Below are 20582 nucleotides of genomic sequence, written 5' to 3' on the forward strand. Positions count from 1 at the left end.
TAAGTTTAAATATTTTATTGCACCCCTCCAAGATGAAAACTTTAATATCTTCAAAACTAGCTGTGACCTTGCGATGCAACTTTACCGGAATGCTTATCTAGCCAACCAGAAGCTTTAGGGAGAGTTTCGCACCATTTCGTGCTCAAATAAAAACTTACTATAAATAGTAACCTCGCATAAATGCAAGGTTGAGACACCATTTTTCCCAACAAGGACTACCTTAGGTTCCATTTGTCTACAAAAAAGTGGCACTCCTTCTAGAGATTTTCCTCCTAAGGCTTTAATGGATTTAAGGAAAGGTTCTTCAAGTATCATAGGGTCTATGTTAGGAGTCTGATCCTCTTCTACAACTTCTTTTCCCTTCCCTTCATTGACCTTGATTGTCACATTCTCAGTTTTATCTTCAACTGCATCTAGTTTTCTCTCCAGTTGTAATTATCTTTCTCTAAGGAGACTATTTTATTCTTCTTGGTCTTCTACCTTCTTTTCTAGCTCTGCATTGGTCACCATCCTTAAACTATTCTCTCCTACTAATTCAGTGTCTATCATATGTTGGCTTCTTCCCAAATCTTGGATACTCTGATACCACTACAATGGGGAGGTTACTTAAAGAGAGATAATTCCTTTTTCAAGGGTAGTCAAATGTTATCCTAGTGGGCTTCATGCATTTTTCATATTGTCTTATAATCAATTTAGACACCTAAGCTCTCTAGGAGTGGTCCCAATCTAGGTGTGCTCACTTGTTGCTCAAGCATGGTTGAGATTCACTAGGGTAAATCCAGCCTTACACTCTAGAATTCCTAACAAGTTCTTGCAGAGGTTGTATTAGGTATTTGGGATGTTTTTCAAGGTCAATCAATTGGTTTTGAGTGAGGGTTTCATTCTTTTCCCCATCGCTCCTTCATTTTCCTATTTCCTAGGCCTAGTAGCCCTAGAGACCCAATTAGCCCTACCTAACTAGTTTTTGTAGATTTTCTCCTAATTTCTCCAAAGAACCACACAAAATATTAGTTGATTAGGATACACTTTTGGAATTACTTTCCAACTTCTGAATTTAGGAGTCTCAGTCTGACCGTATAGGTATAAAACCTGAGAAATGCTTGTTTTAGGTGGTTTTGGGCTTGTTTTGGTCTTTTTCCAAGGGTTAGGTGTCTTCCTTGATCTACCAAAGCTCCAAATTCACACATATGTTCTTCCACACATCACTTGTTCATCCCAAACACTCTGCAAATCCAACCCCACTCATTCCTCCAAACACTTGAATAATCTTGTGAGGCCCTACCCCGATTCAGTTTGACATTTTCAATTATTTGCCTATTGAGACTATTATGGTTGTTTTACTTTATGCATTATGGACTTAGAACTTATATGAATACCATGATTTGGACCGCACTGACATTTGTTGATGTTTTATTTCATGCATGATGATTATGGAACCTTAGATATGTTACTAGAATAGAATTACATTATGATGGTGAATGTCATTTGCAGGATTTTATTTTGATAAAAAAAAAATGATGCATATTTATGAATGGTTCATTTTTGGGAAATTATGTTGTTTGCTTATGTGAAATTGAATGTGAAAACAAATGAGGAATTGAATTATTGTTGTCTAATGTATGAGTGTTTGATTTGCAATAGAATCCATGTATTTGATTATGAATAATTGTGATTATTTGGAGTTACTAATGTGTTAATTGAGATGCGCAGGAAATTATCCATGTGACCATGGAATTTATGGAGAATCAAGCCTAGACCGATGTGCGTTTGTTAAGCCGGGAGTTGTCTATTTGGAGAGACAACACCCCTCCCCTTGTAATGTATTTTATTTGTGATGTGTATAATGCCTGAGTGTAAAATTTAATTTATATGTAATTGTGTAATCCTTCAAGAGACCAATTTTCCATGTGTGATTTTTATATTGTATTTTTGTTGTGTCACTTGACACATATGCTGATTAAGTGTCATTGATGTTGACTTGTCTCTTGGAGGGAGTTTTGTTTCTACCAAAGCCATTCAAAAACATGAGTGTGGTCTCAAAGTTGTCTTGGGTAGGGAGTCATGGGAGTGGTCAACTCATGCTTGACCCATAGGTAAACTTCAGTGGGGTTTCCAAAGGGTTTAATGGACTCCTAGGGTAAGTTTTTAGGCTTTTCCAAAGGTCCTAAGGGTATACCTATGGGTTGGGGGTGTTTTGCAACATGTGGCTTCTCCCATGTGACTATGAAGTCACTTCAAAAAGTGATAATTCCAAGATGCACGAAAATTGGACTTAGAAAGTTCTCCCTAGGATAGAGAACCTTCCCTTTAGGAGTTAAACTCTCTTCCCCATTCTCTTCCACCTTTTCCCTTTCCAATTTTAGTAAAGTGCAAGAGTTTGGGAAGGGCAACCAATGGGAACTCACACCTCACCCAAGGAGTTGGGAAGTGTGTGAGAGGCCTTCTTAGGCAAGATTTTTCAAACTTAGTGAGCAATCACCCACTCTCCTTTCTTGGAGATTTTGCTTGCTTTGGAAAAGTTAGTAGGAGTTTGGCATTTTTAGTGGAAATTTGGGAGAAAAGATAGTGGAAATTGGGCAGCTCATCCCCAACTAAAATTAGCAAACCTATTGGCAGAATAAGGTTGGTTACTTCTTACCTCCTCTTGTTATGTTGTAAATGATTGTTTATGTTGTTTTGTAAAAGAAAGGAGTTGCTTGAAAGATTGTGTTTTATGAAGTTTTTGTGTTGAAGTAAAATGTGTAGTTTTCTTTTCTATGTGTTTGTTGTATTTCTTGTTGTTTTTGGGAGTGTCCAAGATCTCCTATCCTTGGGAGGGTAGGAAGATCTTGGGGGTGGAAGGAGTTGACAGCCATGGGTGAGAGGCTCTCCTTATGGAGAGTGTTCTCAAGGGAGTCCTTGGTGACCCTTGATGCATAGCCTTGTGTATGCATTTGGGGGTCATAAGGGGAGCATATATGGCCTTGAGCCTTTTTGGGGGGCATAAGGTTTGTGAAATGTTGGGTTGCATTTATGTTGCCATAAGGTGGCTAGTGTAGTATTGTTGTTTGGCATGCATTCTCCCCATTGGTACATGGTCCACTTCCACCCATGGAAGAGTCACCATGAAAGTGGTGAATGTGAAGCTTGGGAAGGGGAATTTTGATTGTAAATGTGTTCCTATGTTTTATAGTGGTTTTGTGTGTGTGTAACCCGTCTACTGCTTGGTTCTCCAAGCTCGGGGGTGGCTTCTAGTAAGCCTAGGCTGGGAGGTGAGCTTCCCATGGTCAAAATGTGATGTTTTTGCAGGTTGCATGGGAATGGGAAAGGATGAAAAAGGAGCTATGTGGCTGTTTTTCTTGTGTTGCAGAAAAGAGTTCTAAAGAAAATAGAAGAGAAAAAAAAAATAATAATAATAATAATAGATTTTGTGTTGTAGTAGGATTGAAGAAGCATTGTAGGGATTTCATCCCATTTGTAAGAATGTTTTTTTGTATCCTTGCCTATTTGTATTTTATACATGTCAATGAATACTCATGTTTTTCCCTATTGGTGGTTTTGCAAAAGAAAATGAAATATATGATGTTTTTTTTTTATCTTTGTTAGTTGCAAATGAAAGAAGTAGTATATTAGATTGTATGAAAATTTAGTGTTTCAAAGAAATGAAGAAATAGAAGTATTTCCTTATAGATATTAAGAAAAAAGTTAATGTTTACTTGCTGGACTGTATTATGACAGAAAATTTGTTTATGTGTATTATTCAGTTTTAGATAAGAAATGAAAATTGTAGTGAATCTGTAAAAAGAATATCATATAGGTTGTTGTAAAAATGAATATTAGGCAACATTAGTTGCAGCTGTACTAAATCTGAATCCTACTTGTCCTTCCATTTTGTAAATGTGGGAAAAATGAAGCTAGTTATATTCTTTTTTTTGTTTTGAAAGAAGCAGTAAAAAAAAGATATATACATATTTTATTTTCAGTCCTTCAAAAATCAGTCACAACAAAATAATACAGTAATGTGTTTATTTCAGATTTAATATTACATGAAAGGGAAAAAAAAGGGGATAATATAACTAAACAAATATATATATATATATATATATATATTTATCTTTTATTTTACCTCTTTATAGGAAAAAAAAAAAAAACCTCCCTGTTATTATACAGAAACCCTCATGCATGGTACTTGACCAGATCATATACTCAAATATATATATATATATATATATATATATATATATATATATATTTATTTTTATTTTTTCAAAGCTGCCAGTTGTATACAGATGGCTATATGCATTCTTTTTTTTAGCAGATTAACCACACATATATATATATATATATATATATATATATATATATATATATTTACCTATCGTAAAAATGTTATTTTAAAAAAAAAACATCATGCAAAACTATGCCACGAAACAGGCCTCTATTTTAAACCGCATAGCAAATGTTACAAGGCGCAGAGAATGTGCTTAGCGCGGGCCGCAGCGCTCAGCGGCGGCGGCGGCCGCAGCCTGCGGCAACCGCAGACTGCGGGCGGCGACCGCAGACCGCGGCGGCGCCGTCCGCAGCCGGCGGTGCCGTGGCTGCGGTGGTCGCTGCCGGCTCCCTCTCCCTCTCCGCTCCGCCCTACTTTGGAAACCCTACGCTGCGTTCAGCTCCTCCCGCGGCCGACCCTGCATACAAACCAACACAAAAAAAAAAACGGGGTCGTGTGGATATGACGTGTTCGCCCTAACCCTAATTTCGGGTTAGGGCAACACTCACCAAGTTTAAAATATATAAAAAAAAAAGGGGGGGGGAAATGATGTTCAAAAGGATAAGCATTATTATATAGTATAAGTGCATGTATGGGCAAATATGTAGATATATATATAGGTATATATATATATATTAAAATATATATATATATATATTTATATAAATTGGTATATATAAAATTAGTAGGATTAAATTGGTAAGTAGATGGTGTTAAAATTGATAGACGTGAAGATAAATTTTGAACACTTTGGGTTATTATAAAATGATTTAAGTACCTAGGTGAGTTAGATTTAGATAAATATAAAAAAAAAAAGGGGTGTAAATACTAAGATTTTGTAGGGGCCAAGAGGGTCAAATTAGGCATATGATTATAATGTAGTTTGATATTTTGGGGGTCTAAATTTAATAAAGTATATACTTCCAAGCGGTTCATTATTTTAGTAAAGTGATTATGGACTATGGGGGGGGCTTCAATTGGTTAGGGTGTTGTAAATTACCAGGTTAATAAATTAAGGATTCTAGTGGATTAAGATAAATAAATATGATAAATTTTAAAAAGCATATGGTCGAGATTAATTCGTCATTATGGGATATTAATTATTTATTAATGAAGTTTAGTCAATGTCCGTTTTGAGAGAAATCTTAGCTCGTTGATAACTTGGTAAACCTAGTTTTCTAAAAAATGAATTGTATTACCTGATTGGCACAATATAGTTAAGACCTAATTCAGAATGCAATAATTATTTAAGTTAATCGCACTAAGTTGCATTATTTTAATTTAATTAGTCGATAATTAGTTAAGTATTTTAAAAAAAAAAAATTTCCGTTCGTGCCCAAAAGTGGGCATGACATTTTGGTATCAGAGCAAGGTTGCCAACACTAGGGAACCTTACTCCATTACGTTTCGCTACAATTATTTAATTAATTAAATTGTATTTAATTTTATTTTTAAACTAGCTAAATATTTTCTCCTAAAAAAAATAGTTATTTATTTCATTTTATTTTAAATTCTTAAAAAGGATGCCTCCAGCTATGCGACAAGCTCGCAAACGTGGTAGAGGCCCTAGGCGTGCACGCATGGCACGCGAAGAGGTCATTAGGGAGGAATCGGTTCAGGAAGTGGACCCAGCAGCTCCTCCCGAGCGACCAGTTGACCCAAACCAAGACATCTTGGTAGCCCTTCAGAACCTGATTGGATTAGTACAGGATAGGCTTCCAGTAGCAGACCATAATGTTGAAAACCAGAACTCAGGAAGTCATAGAACAATAGAACGGGAACGGAGTAGGAGTCCACCTCCTAATCCCGTGGAGAGTCAGGCTGGGCATGAGCCCGAACCCATTCACCTGCCAGCACCACCTCCAGCCGTAGCACCAGTGTATATTGAGAGGGCACGTAGAGATCCAGGGGATCTAATCAGAGAGGTTATGCGACTTCAGCCACCATCATTTGGAGGATCTACCGATGGGGTAGAGGCAGAGGCATGGCTTTTAAGCCTAGATAGGTGCTTTGCATTGCGCTCTTATGAGAGCAATCTAAAAGCACGTGCAGCGGTTCACCTATTGTGAGGAACAGCCTCCACATGGTGGAGACAGGAAGAATATAAGTGTGGGTTAGAGATAGAGACCCTCACTTGGGAGATTTTCACAGAGAGATTCAGGGAGAGGTATTTGTCAGAGCATTTCAGACAGCGTAGGGTGGATGAGTTTCATGACCTCCAGCAGAAGGGTATGTCAGTGACGCAGTACGAGAACAAGTTCTTTGAATTATTGCCTTATGTAGATTACCTGAAAGATGAAAAGCTTCTCGTCAACCGATTTATCAGAGGGTTGAACTCCGGCATAGCAGGACCAGTGAGAATGGCCGCTCCAGGGAGCCTCCGGGTTGCCGTGGAGAAGGCTTTGATAGCCGAGGAGATTCAGGCCAGACCACATGACTCGAAGGATCGGTTTCAGAACCGTAACCCTTCACCACAGACTTATGGGTTTCAGAAACCCCATTGGAAAGGTAACAACAGGCACTCATCGGGGTTCTCCAAACCCCCTCCTCCGCAGCAGTCTCAGCAAAACCAGAGGCAAAAGCCTCCGCAGAATCAGCAGGGCACAAAGCCCAAGCAGTGGCAGTCACAGGGTCAGAGGCGAGATCAGAAATCTCAGGCTCCTTACACACCTCCGGCTAGGACTCAGCAGTCCTCTAGAGGTGGGTACAGTGGTTCTAGTAGGGCAGGGGGACAGTCTTTCTCCAGACCATAGGGAGTACAGTTTCAGGCACGAGGCCCTTGCTTCACATGTGGGGCCATGGGACACCTAGCGAGAGAGTGTCCTCAGGGGCAGATGACAGGGAATTAGAGGATGGCAGCATCAGAGCCGACAGTTGGGGACATGGGCAAGTCCCACAGAGTCTTCGCAGCGGTTGACAACCGCCAGGCAGAGCATCAGGCCACGGTCATTGAGGTAGCAGGTATGATCAGAGGTAGCAGTGTATCTATATTATTTGATTCAGGAGCTACTGATTCTTTTATATCTCCATTGGTTGTGGAGTGTTGCGGGCTAGTGGCAAATAGGCAAGAGGTCAGTTGGGAAGTGGAATTAGCTTCAGGGGCTAGAGTGTCAGTGGAATCAGAGGTTAAGGGATGTCAGCTTCAGATTGGCAGCATCACCACCTTTGTAGACCTTAGAGTTACACCACTTGGATCATATGGCATCGTACTTGGCATGGATTGGCTTTATGCCCACAGAGCCAAGATGGATTGTCGCCTGAAAAGGATCGAGTGTGAGGATGATCATGGCTCTCCTATAGTGATCACTGGAATTCAGAGACCCGTGTCTCTTCGTATGATCTCCGCCATGCAGCTTAAGCGGAGCATGCGAAAGGGATGTCAGTTATTTGCCATCACCATTAGTGATAGAGAAGAAGAAGAGGAAAAGGAACCATCTATTGACGACTATCCTATCCTTAGAGAATTTGCCGACGTTTTTCCTTCAGAGTTACCTGGTATGCCGCCTCGTAGAGAGATTGATTTTCATATAGACCTTGTTCCAGGAGCCAAACCAATTTCTAGAGAACCATATAGAATGACTACAAATGAGCTTAATGAGCTCAAGATTCAGCTTGAGGAACTCCTAGAGAAGGGCCACATTCGCCCTAGTGTATCCCCTTGGGGTGCACCAGTCATCTTCGTGAAGAAGAAAGATGGATCTCTCCGACTATGCATGGACTACCGTCAGTTGAACAAAGTGACCATCAAGAACTGATATCCATTGCCCAGGATCGATGATTTGTTTGACCAACTTCAAGGTGCTAAGGTATTTTCCAAGATTGATCTAAAATCAGGGTACCATCAGTTGAGAATAGTGGAAAGTGATATCCACAAGACCGCATTTCGCACTAGATATGGCCACTATGAGTTCACCGTGGTCCCATTCGGTCTTACGAATGCCCCAACAGTTTTTATGAGTCTCATGAATGGAGTATTCCGTACATTCCTCGACCGATTTGTGATTGTGTTTCTTGACGACATTTTGGTATATTCTCGGAATGAGGAGGAACATGAGGAACACTTGAGGCAGGTTTTGCAGTGTTTGAGGGAAAATCAGTTGTATGGCAGTTTGTCGAAGTGTGCTTTCTTTAAAACTGAGATCAAGTACCTTGGTCATGTTATATCCGGTGATGGGATCTCAGTGGACCCATCCAAGATCAGAGCCATTATGGATTGGCCAGCACCGACCAGTGTGACAGAGGTCAGGAGCTTCATGGGCTTAGCAGGTTATTACCGACGTTTTGTTGAGGGATTCTCTAGAGTTGCTCATCCTATCACTTCTCTTCAGCGCAAAGGGAAGAAGTTTGAGTGGACGGAGAAGTGCGAGAAGGCCTTCCAGGAACTTAAAAAGGCACTTACTACCGCACCTATCCTTGTAGTACCGGATCCTTCAGCAGATTTCATGGTTTGCACAGATGCTTCCCTAGATGGTTTAGGAGCAGTACTTATGCAGAATGGCAGAGCTATAGCTTTTGAGTCTAGGAAACTCAAGACTCACGAGCTTAATTACCCTACTCATGATCTTGAGCTTGCAGCCGTAGTACATGCACTCGTGAGATGGAGACATTTCCTTTTGGGTCATCATTTTGAGTTGCACTCAGACCATCAGAGCCTTCAGTACATATTTACTCAGCCAAATCTTAATGCACGTCAGAGGAGATGGATGGAATTCTTGTGTGAGTATGATTTTGACGTTCACTACATCAAAGGGAAAGAAAATGTAGTTGCAGATGCTTTGAGTAGGAGACATCACGAGGTATTCACCATGTCTATGAGCACGGATTTGAGAGATCGGATCATGCAGCGACTACCAGAGGACAGATGGTATTTAGAGGTTTGCCAGGCTATTCAATCTCAGGAAACCTTAGAAGGGAAATATGTGGATTATTCCTTAGAACCCGATGGTTTATTACGCCATAGAGGGCGCATCTATGTACCTTTTTCTGGGGGATTGCGGGAGTTCATTATCACAGAGGCACATAGGGCTCCTTATGCAGCACATCCCGGTGTCAAGAAGTTGCATGCAGACTTGAGAGAACTATATCATTGGCCAGGAATGCGACAGCTTATCGCCGAGTTGGTAGCCCGATGCCTTGAGTGTCAGAGAGTCAAGGCGGAGCACAGTCATCCAGGTGGGTTGCTCCAATCTCATGCTATACCAGAGTGGAAGTGGGACACTATATCTATGGATTTCATCATTGGTCTCCCTATGTCATCTCGCCGCCATGATGCCATCTTGGTGACGGTTGACAAGTTGACCAAAGTGGCCCACTTTTCACCAGTTCGTACCACCTTCACAGCACCAGCAGTAGCACAGGTGTTTTTGCGAGACATTGTCAGACTTCATGGTGTTCCACGTAAGATCATTTCCGACAGGGATTCCCTCTTCACTTCCTCTTTTTGGAAGGCATTACAGGCAGCTATGGGTACCAAGCTCAATTTCAGTACAGCCTATCATCCGGAAACGGATGGCCAGACAGAGAGAGTTAATCAGGTGTTAGAGGATATGCTTCGCATGTACGTCATGGATCACCAGACCAGATGGGAGGAGTATCTTCCTTTAGTGGAGTTTTCCTATAACAATGGGCATCACACGTCCTTGGGAATGCCACCCTATCAGGCATTATATGGCAGGCCTTGTAGGACACCGTTGAGTTGGGACCGCATAGAGGATAGAGTTGCCATTGGTCCAGAGATAGTTCGGGATATGGAACAGCAGGTGGATTTGATTAGGCAGCGTCTTAGAGAGGCACAGGATAGACAGAAGAAATATGCAGATGCAAAGAGGGTTGATCGTAGCTACTCAGTTGGAGATAGAGTCTTCTTGAGAGTGCGACCGCATAAGAGTCCAATCCGATATGGAAAGGGTTCTAAGCTCGCACCTCGATTTGTAGGACCTTTTGAGATCCTTGAGAGGATAGGGCCAGTTGCCTACCGTCTAGCATTGCCACCTAGCCTGTCACGTATCCACGATGTGTTTCATGTTTCAGTTTTGAGGAAGTATATCTATGATGAGTCTCATATTCTAGATTGGGATGCCTTGCAGGTGGAGTCGGACGGGCAGCTAGCTTTGGAGCCCATTCGCATTTTGGCACGCCGGACGCTGAGCCTTCGAGGGCGAGAGCTGGACCAGGTTAGAGTCCAGTGGGATTGCTATGATGAGGTCACAGCCTCATGGGAGGATGCAGCACTTATGAGATCACAGTACCCCCACCTTTTTGATGAACTCCAGGAGGAAGTTCATGCCTAGAGGGGGAGGGTGTGAGGCCCTACCCCGATTCAGTTTGACATTTTCAGTTATTTGCCTATTGAGACTATTATGGTTGTTTTACTTTATGCATTATGGACTTAGAACTTATATGAATACCATGATTTGGACTGCACTGACATTTGTTGATGTTTTATTTCATGCATGATGATTATGGAACCTTAGATATGTTACTAGAATAGAATTACATTATGATGGTGAATGTCATTTGCAGGATTTTATTTTGATAAAAGAAAAATGATGCATATTTATGAATGGTTCATTTTTGGGAAATTATGTTGTTTGCTTATGTGAAATTGAATGTGAAAACAAATGAGGAATTGAATTATTGTTGTCTAATGTATGAGTGTTTGATTTGCAATAGAATCCATGTATTTGATTATGAATAATTGTGATTATTTGGAGTTACTAATGTGTTAATTGAGATGCGCAGGAAATTATCCATGTGACCATGGAATTTATGGAGAATCAAGCCTAGACCGATGTGCGTTTGTTAAGCCGGGAGTTGTCTATTTGGAGAGACAACACCCCTCCCCTTGTAATGTATTTTATTTGTGATGTGTATAATGCCTGAGTGTAAAATTTAATTTATATGTAATTGTGTAATCCTTCAAGAGACCAATTTTCCATGTGTGATTTTTATATTGTATTTTTGTTGTGTCACTTGACACATGTGCTGATTAAGTGTCATTGATGTTGACTTGTCTCTTGGAGGGAGTTTTGTTTCTACCAAAACCATTCAAAAACATGAGTGTGGTCCCAAAGTTGTCTTGGGTAGGGAGTCATGGGAGTGGTCAACTCATGCTTGACCCGTAGGTAAACTTCAGTGGGGTTTCCAAAGGGTTTAATGGACTCCTAGGGTAAGTTTTTAGGCTTTTCCAAAGGTCCTAAGGGTATACCTATGGGTTAGGGGTGTTTTGCAACATGTGGCTTCTCCCATGTGACTATGAAGTCACTTCAAAAAGTGATAATTCCAAGATGCACGAAAATTGGACTTAGAAAGTTCTCCCTAGGATAGAGAACCTTCCCTTTAGGAGTTAAACTCTCTTCCCCATTCTCTTCCACCTTTTCCCTTTCCAATTTTAGTAAAGTGCAAGAGTTTGGGAAGGGCAACCAATGGGAACTCACACCTCACCCAAGGAGTTGGGAAGTGTGTGAGAGGCCTTCTTAGGCAAGATTTTTCAAACTTAGTGAGCAATCACCCACTCTCCTTTCTTGGAGATTTTGCTTGCTTTGGAAAAGTTAGTAGGAGTTTGGCATTTTTAGTGGAAATTTGGGAGAAAAGATAGTGGAAATTGGGCAGCTCATCCCCAACTAAAATTAGCAAACCTATTGGCAGAATAAGGTTGGTTACTTCTTACCTCCTCTTGTTATGTTGTAAATGATTGTTTATGTTGTTTTGTAAAAGAAAGGAGTTGCTTGAAAGATTGTGTTTTATGAAGTTTTTGTGTTGAAGTAAAATGTGTAGTTTTCTTTTCTATGTGTTTGTTGTATTTCTTGTTGTTTTTGGGAGTGTCCAAGATCTCCTATCCTTGGGAGGGTAGGAAGATCTTGGGGGTGGAAGGAGTTGACAGCCATGGGTGAGAGGCTCTCCTTATGGAGAGTGTTCTCAAGGGAGTCCTTGGTGACCCTTGATGCATAGCCTTGTGTATGCATTTGGGGGTCATAAGGGGAGCATATATGGCCTTGAGCCTTTTTGGGGGGCATAAGGTTTGTGAAATGTTGGGTTGCATTTGTGTTGCCATAAGGTGGCTAGTGTAGTATTGTTGTTTGGCATGCATTCTCCCCATTGGTACATGGTCCACTTCCACCCATGGAAGAGTCACCATGAAAGTGGTGAATGTGAAGCTTGGGAAGGGGAATTTTGATTGTAAATGTGTTCCTATGTTTTATAGTGGTTTTGTGTGTGTGTAACCCGTCTACTGCTTGGTTCTCCAAGCTCGGGGGTGGCTTCTAGTAAGCCTAGGCTGGGAGGTGAGCTTCCCATGGTCAAAATGTGATGTTTTTGCAGGTTGCATGGGAATGGGAAAGGATGAAAAAGGAGCTATGTGGCTGTTTTTCTTGTGTTGCAGAAAAGAGTTCTAAAGAAAATAGAAGAGAAAAAAAAAATAATAATAATAATAATAGATTTTGTGTTGTAGTAGGATTGAAGAAGCATTGTAGGGATTTCATCCCATTTGTAAGAATGTTTTTTTGTATCCTTGCCTATTTGTATTTTATACATGTCAATGAATACTCATGTTTTTCCCTATTGGTGGTTTTGCAAAAGAAAATGAAATATATGATGTTTTTTTTTTATCTTTGTTAGTTGCAAATGAAAGAAGTAGTATATTAGATTGTATGACAATTTAGTGTTTCAAAGAAATGAAGAAATAGAAGTATTTCCTTATAGATATTAAGAAAAAAGTTAATGTTTACTTGCTGGACTGTATTATGACAGAAAATTTGTTTATGTGTATTATTCAGTTTTAGATAAGAAATGAAAATTGTAGTGAATCTGTAAAAAGAATATCATATAGGTTGTTGTAAAAATGAATATTAGGCAACATTAGTTGCAGCTGTACTAAATCTGAATCCTACTTGTCCTTCCATTTTGTAAATGTGGGAAAAATGAAGCTAGTTATATTCTTTTTTTTGTTTTGAAAGAAGCAGTAAAAAAAAGATATATACATATTTTATTTTCAGTCCTTCAAAAATCAGTCACAACAAAATAATACAGTAATGTGTTTATTTCAGATTTAATATTACATGAAAGGGAAAAAAAAGGGGATAATATAACTAAACAAATATATATATATATATATATATATATATTTATCTTTTATTTTACCTCTTTATAGGAAAAAAAAAAAAAACCTCCCTGTTATTATACAGAAACCCTCATGCATGGTACTTGACCAGATCATATACTCAAATATATATATATATATATATATATATATATATATTTATTTTTATTTTTTCAAAGCTGCCAGTTGTATACAGATGGCTATATGCATTCTTTTTTTTACCAGATTAACCACATATATATATATATATATATTTATATTTACCTATCGTAAAAATGTTATTTTAAAAAAAAAACATCATGCAAAACTATGCCACGAAACAGGCCTCTATTTTAAACCGCATAGCAAATGTTACAAGGCGCAGAGAATGTGCTTAGCGCGGGCCGCAGCGCTCAGCGGCGGCGGCGGCCGCAGCCTGCGGCAACCGCAGACTGCGGGCGGCGACGCCGCAGCCTGCGGGGACCGCAGACCGCGGCGGCGCCGTCCGCAGCCGGCGGTGCCGCGGCTGCGGTGGTCGCTGCCGGCTCCCTCTCCCTCTCCGCTCCGCCCTACTTTGGAAACCCTGCGCTGCGTTCAGCTCCTCCCGCGGCCGACCCTGCATACAAACCAACACAAAAAAAAAAACGGGGTCGTGTGGATATGACGTGTTCGCCCTAACCCTAATTTCGGGTTAGGGCAACACTCACCAAGTTTAAAATATATTAAAAAAAAAGGGGGGGGGAAATGATGTTCAAAAGGATAAGCATTATTATATAGTATAAGTGCATGTATGGGCAAATATGTAGATATATATATAGGTATATATATATATATATTAAAATATATATATATGTACATATATATATATATTTATATAAATTGGTATATATAAAATTAGTAGGATTAAATTGGTAAGTAGATGGTGTTAAAATTGATAGACGTGAAGATAAATTTTGAACACTTTGGGTTATTATAAAATGATTTAAGTACCTAGGTGAGTTAGATTTAGATAAATATAAAAAAAAAAAGGGGTGTAAATACTAAGATTTTGTAGGGGCCAAGAGGGTCAAATTAGGCATATGATTATAACGTAGTTTGATATTTTGGGGGTCTAAATTTAATAAAGTATATACTTCCAAGCGGTTCATTATTTTAGTAAAGTGATTATGGACTATGGGGGGGGCTTCAATTGGTTAGGGTGTTGTAAATTACCAGGTTAATAAATTAAGGATTCTAGTGGATTAAGATAAATAAATATGATAAATTTTAAAAAGCATATGGTCGAGATTAATTCGTCATTATGGGATATTAATTATTTATTAATGAAGTTTAGTCAATGTCCGTTTTGAGAGAAATCTTAGCTCGTTGATAACTTGGTAAACCTAGTTTTCTAAAAAATGAATTGTATTACCTGATTGGCACAATATAGTTAAGACCTAATTCAGAATGCAATAATTATTTAAGTTAATCGCACTAAGTTGCATTATTTTAATTTAATTAGTCGATAATTAGTTAAGTATTTTAAAAAAAAAAAATTTCCGTTCGTGCCCAAAAGTGGGCATGACAAATCTCATTCATTTCCTAACCGGGCTATGATTGAAATCACCAAGGAAATGATGCTCATTGGAATTTCAATGACTTCCAAAAGAAAATAAAAAATATATACACTTAACAAAGGTTCCATGGCTTGATTCCCAAGGGTTATTAAGAATAACTCAAAGGACTTCAAGTTGGAACCATGTTTAGGCCTCTCAAAACCTTACTCAAGAAGAGAGCTTACAAAATTGAAAACTCAATTCAAACCTGAAAATAAACTAGTCAAATTTCTTCCTAAGAAATACAAGAACTTGTACAAAATAACAAGCAAGTTACAACAATGCAATCAATCCACTAAGTACATATTGCTGCTCTAATTCTTGACAATTGTAATGTAAAACTTAAAAAATGGTCTCAAAATGTATTCCCTTCTACTCCAGGTGTTGAAAAACCTTATTACATCCATTCCTAGGGATTTCATATGCCATTTGTATCCTAAATAACTCTCTATCAGTTCCCTAACCAACCTTTTGCTCAAAAATGCAAAAAGTTGCTCAACGTTGCAAAAAGTTGACAAACAACTTTGACAACTTTTGCCAAGAAGTGCATTTTTTGTTACATGCTTTATTCTCTCCTCCAAACAATCTAAGATGACTAAAAACCATTACATTGACATTTTCCAATGCTAAACAAGGCTATTCAAGACATTTTTCATCAAAATGCAAGAATTTGCCATTTTAGGCTTACAAGGGCTTACAAGCCAAAATTGAGCAAATGCATTGTCCTAAGGACATTCAACCTACCAGAGCACTACAAAAACATATTAAGACCTAAGAGAAGACTCTTATTCACCATTCCAAACCAACCTAGGAACAAACACACCAAAATGAAGAAAGTGGACTCAAAACTAGGTGCTCCTGCACCAAAACCTTCTACATAATAGAAATTATCAGTATTATGTTTTCCAACTAGAGAAATATTACCTCTACATTTGATCATACATACTTTGTCATCTCTAGCTATGACTTGACTACTATTTTATTCTTGCAGGGACATAAATTTTCTTTTATCTCTAGTCATATGATGTGAGCATCCACTATCAAATACCCATTCATCCTTGTCTTCAACTTTTGCTTCCAGGGCCTTTTCTTCATTCTTGATAGTCGGTTCTAGTTTATCTTCTTTTAAAGCATACAACATCCATTCCTTTCCATTACCAGATCCACTAGTAGAGTTTGTTGCTAGTTCATCCTTAGAGTTTTCATCTTCAAGTTTTCATACCTTACCTCGTAACCATCAAGTTTAGCAATTTTGACAGTAGGATCACATTCATTTAGATTTTTCAATTTATCCCACACGACCTTTTCTGATGATTTATCAGTTAATCCCATGATTTTCTGATCAATAAGTGCATACAAGAGGGCTTTTATAGCTTTGCAATCATTTTCAATATTCTTGTCAAGGTCAGTAGGAGCAGGATTGCCAGATGCTGGATCATAAGGTGTATATCCTTTCTCAATGATCTCCCAAATGTCCTTGCCAAGACATCTAAGATGAGTTTCCATTCGGATTTTCCATATCCCATAATTTGTTCCATCAAGCTTAGGGATTTCTCTTCTAAAAAAGTTGCTAGTGGATTTGAAATATTAGCTACCATGTGATCTACCTCAAGCGGTTAAGATTCTGCAACAGAGGACCAAAGCTCTGATACCAATTGTTAGGATAATCGGTGAGCAACTAAGAGGGGGGATGAATCAGTTGTTAACAGATTATGTCAATCAAACTACTTAATAACTTTTAACTGGAGCACATAAATATTGAATATAGGAATAGAAGAAACAAATACTGGTAAGCAATAAAACTTAAGAATGAAGCAGAGAATTAACAAAATGCAACCATACCACATAACACCATGATTTGTACATGGAAAACCTGGTAAAGGGAAAAACCATGGTGGGAAGCCTACCCATAGTCAGATGATACTTTTGCAGAAAGTATATGATACAATAAGGGCCCTGCACATGTAGGAAGGCACACTGCCTAGAGCATACTACTCATTACAAAAGAGTCTCATTGACTACATAGAGGTTATAACCACCTCAAGATAAATGGACTAAAATCCAAAATAATGAATTCCTAGAGATAGCATTTACCATATCTGATTATAATCCCAGTTAAGCTCAATACCAGAGGCCTTTGACCTCTTCCTTAAACCCAATTTGATCACCTATGATTGACCAAATCTCCTTCTCATATGATATTGCATTCCATGACCACGCCACACTTTTTTCATTCCCATACCATACCCCTGATCTACAATGAGATCTTACATCAATTTATACAAACCCTAAGGCCTAAACTAATTAGGTTGGCCACCTAAAAGATATTACAATAAAATTATTACATACATCCATATTACAATGATATGCCATGTCGGCTTGAGACCAAAACAACAATAACCAATCCATAAATAATCTTGATAATACGTAGAGAACACATTAAAATGATGCCAGTCCATAACTTAGATAGGTATCAGACCTAAACTGAGTCCACCATGCCAAAGCGATGTCTTCAATTAGTTGAGGCATGATCAAGGATCACTTTCTACATCCTGAATTCCATCTAGAAGCCGCACCAACACCACTTATCATTCTATCAAGGTTTCTTAGTGAAAGGTCTGCTGGTTAAATCTTAAACCCATACCAGTAACATAAGATCTTCTACAGGTAACCAAAACCTGTCTGTCAGTAATCAACCATAACATCTAGTGTTGACATCAATGACAAAACATCAATGCAACACATAATCAATTCATCCATATTTCCAACATACAACCACATGTTGTTTTTGTTGAGTTTGATGCTCTTTAGGCATTACCATAGGGTTGGAGTGCAGGTGTAGTAAATCCAAGGACTACTTCAGAGTATGATGCATGGTGGGCTAGACATAGGCCTACTCCACTGAATGATCTAACTATTCCAATCATAGCACAACATATACGACATCCTCGATAGCGACTGAGGATTGATATGGGAGAGAGGAGAGAGGAGGAGGAGAGGAGGGTGGAGGAGGAGAGGGAGGAGATGAGGAATGAGATGAGGACATAAATATTGGTGGAGACACTGAGTCTATGAGCACCAGAGATGACGATGATTCTTTAGAGTCATCGAGTAGTGAGGATGAGGATGATGATGATATGTTAGAGTTGGAGGATGTGCCCACTACAAAGGGGGGAGGAGGACAGGGTGGTGATGGAGATGAGGATGATCAGTAGATTCTCAGAGCGTGGATCCAGAGTCTAGAGGATGAGGTTACCAGACTTAGGAAATGATGAGATACTAAGCGGGAGGCATTCCACATAGACTATGGTGCATTAGAGACTAAGAGAGATTGTCTCAAGAGGGAGAGAGATGAGGTAGTGAGACGGTCACATGATTCAGGCTACCTACGATCAACATTTTTCTCCAAGTACTGATGCACGCAGACAGTCTAACAAAATCTATTATGCTATACAGGAGGCTTTTTATTATCACTAGATCTATTATGACACAGTACCTGGGGGACAAATAGCTCCTATCTTTAGTGAGGTTAGAGGTCATTCCGGTTCCAGTAGGACTTTTATGTGGAGGACCATCATTGGTGGCATCATGGGTCCACCTCGACATCCTGGGGTAGGATCTAGTGGGCAGGATCCACCTGTTAAGAAAGGCAGTATTGGTTGAGACATTTAGATCATGTTATTTGAGCCTTTAGGCTTATTTATGATAATTGTATTTGGACACATTATCATTTTTGAGTTATGTATATATGATATGCAGCTTTTTGGTGGCGATTTATTATGCCTTGTTTTCCATGTATGTTGCATGATGCTATGAGTTATGCAATACATTTCTATATGATTTATGAATGATGTTATGAATGCAATGGTTTAATGCTTTCTATATGATTTTATATAATTTATGAATGATGTTATGAATGAAATGATTTATTAAATGCAATTTAAAACTATATAGATGTGATTTTTGTATATGGATGCATTTTTAAAACTATATGGATGTAATTTGAAACTACATGGATGCACTTTCATTTTTGTATGATAATGCTAGGATAATATTTTAACTCAGATGTACCTTGAAGAAATGTTAGTAAGATGAAAGAAAGAAGAGATTGATGAAAGAATAATGTTAGAAAAGAATATGATTTAGAAAGAAGATGGGAAATCAGCAAACTATCAACAAACAAACGAGATGAGAATGAGAATGATTGAATCACGAACCTGTGTCATTTATTTATTACGCAATATATATTCATCATTGAGCCTTATATTGAACAATGAAGCTTGGCACGTCAGGGTATAAGGAACCAAGATGTAAAGATATCTCATTGAAGAAACAAATACTTACCAGACAAGGAGTGAACCCCTCCATTCTGGGAAATATAGTAGGGGTTGAGGTATGTGTGGCATTCAATAGCTGAATGCTCCTATCACAAACAACCACTAGAGAAATTTCCCTAGAACTTCATCGGTTTACACCACAAACAAAAAAACAAGAAAAAGATAATGCCCATCATGGCTCCTCTAGTTACTTGTTGACATCCTTGAGTAGCATACGAACATGATTTGTTGCCAAATGATAAAAGATAGAGACTGACCCTGGTAGATTTCAACAACTATTTTGACCTTGTGCCTTCATTCTTAGTTGCTTGATGTGATGATTGATAATGTCTGATCTCAAAAAGTTATGGACCCCATTTAAGATTGACCTATCTGATTTTGAGTGTATCCTCTTTTGTTTAAGACAAGATAATGATCACTTGATATGAATATGATATGATTGATAAGACAGTTTGATCAGTTGATTGTAGATGTTTGACTGGATAGTCATATCCTTTGTTAACTTTGTGAGAAGTGTTTGCTAGATATCTGCTAGGGTATTTGTTTCTTGCAAGTTTTTGATTGATTGATTTTTGATTTTTAGTTCTTTTCCAAGAGCTTTTTCAATGTTTTTTTTATTATTATTATGTGGATCGATATTTGAATGTTTTTTATTGGATTTTTTCAGGACATTTTCCAGATGTTTTTGATTTTTTCACGACTCTTTGCGAATGTGTTTGGATTTTTGAAGGATTTTCCCATGTATTGGATTTTATGTTATCCAATGTTTTTGAATGTTTTAGAGGATTTTCCAATGTTTTTGGATTTTATGTTTTTACTATTTTTGAATGTTTTTTCTGATTGATTTTTTTAGGATCGTATTTGATTTTTAGTGTTTTTTCAGAACTTTATATGATTTTTAGAATTTTTTCAGTTATGCCCCCTATGTGCAGACCTGTATGACATAATGATCTGATAAATGCATGTGAAGACAATGAATTTTCAATATGACTTATGTTAATGCAATATGCATGATGAAAATGCATTTCCTATTCGAACAAGGATGATTGTGTTTGTTTAGCATTTTTTAATACACCAATTGAATTGAAGGTACAAAACATTTAGTAGATAAGTGGTCAATCAATCCTTAAGGTCCCTTGGAACATCCAAATTAACACATTTAGTGACTAGGATTTACAAATGGAGACGTGGAAAACTTCCCCACAGGTTCTTAAAACTTTGATCTTTTTTTGCCCATGTGTGTGCAAATGAGTTAATTCTTTCTCCTGTATTCACTAAAGATCCTTAGCATCCTATATGATTAGCTACATGGATTATCCTAACAT

Source organism: Cryptomeria japonica, chromosome 1 (assembly GCF_030272615.1).
Source record: "Cryptomeria japonica chromosome 1, Sugi_1.0, whole genome shotgun sequence".
NCBI classification, from domain to species: Eukaryota; Viridiplantae; Streptophyta; class Pinopsida; order Cupressales; family Cupressaceae; genus Cryptomeria; species Cryptomeria japonica.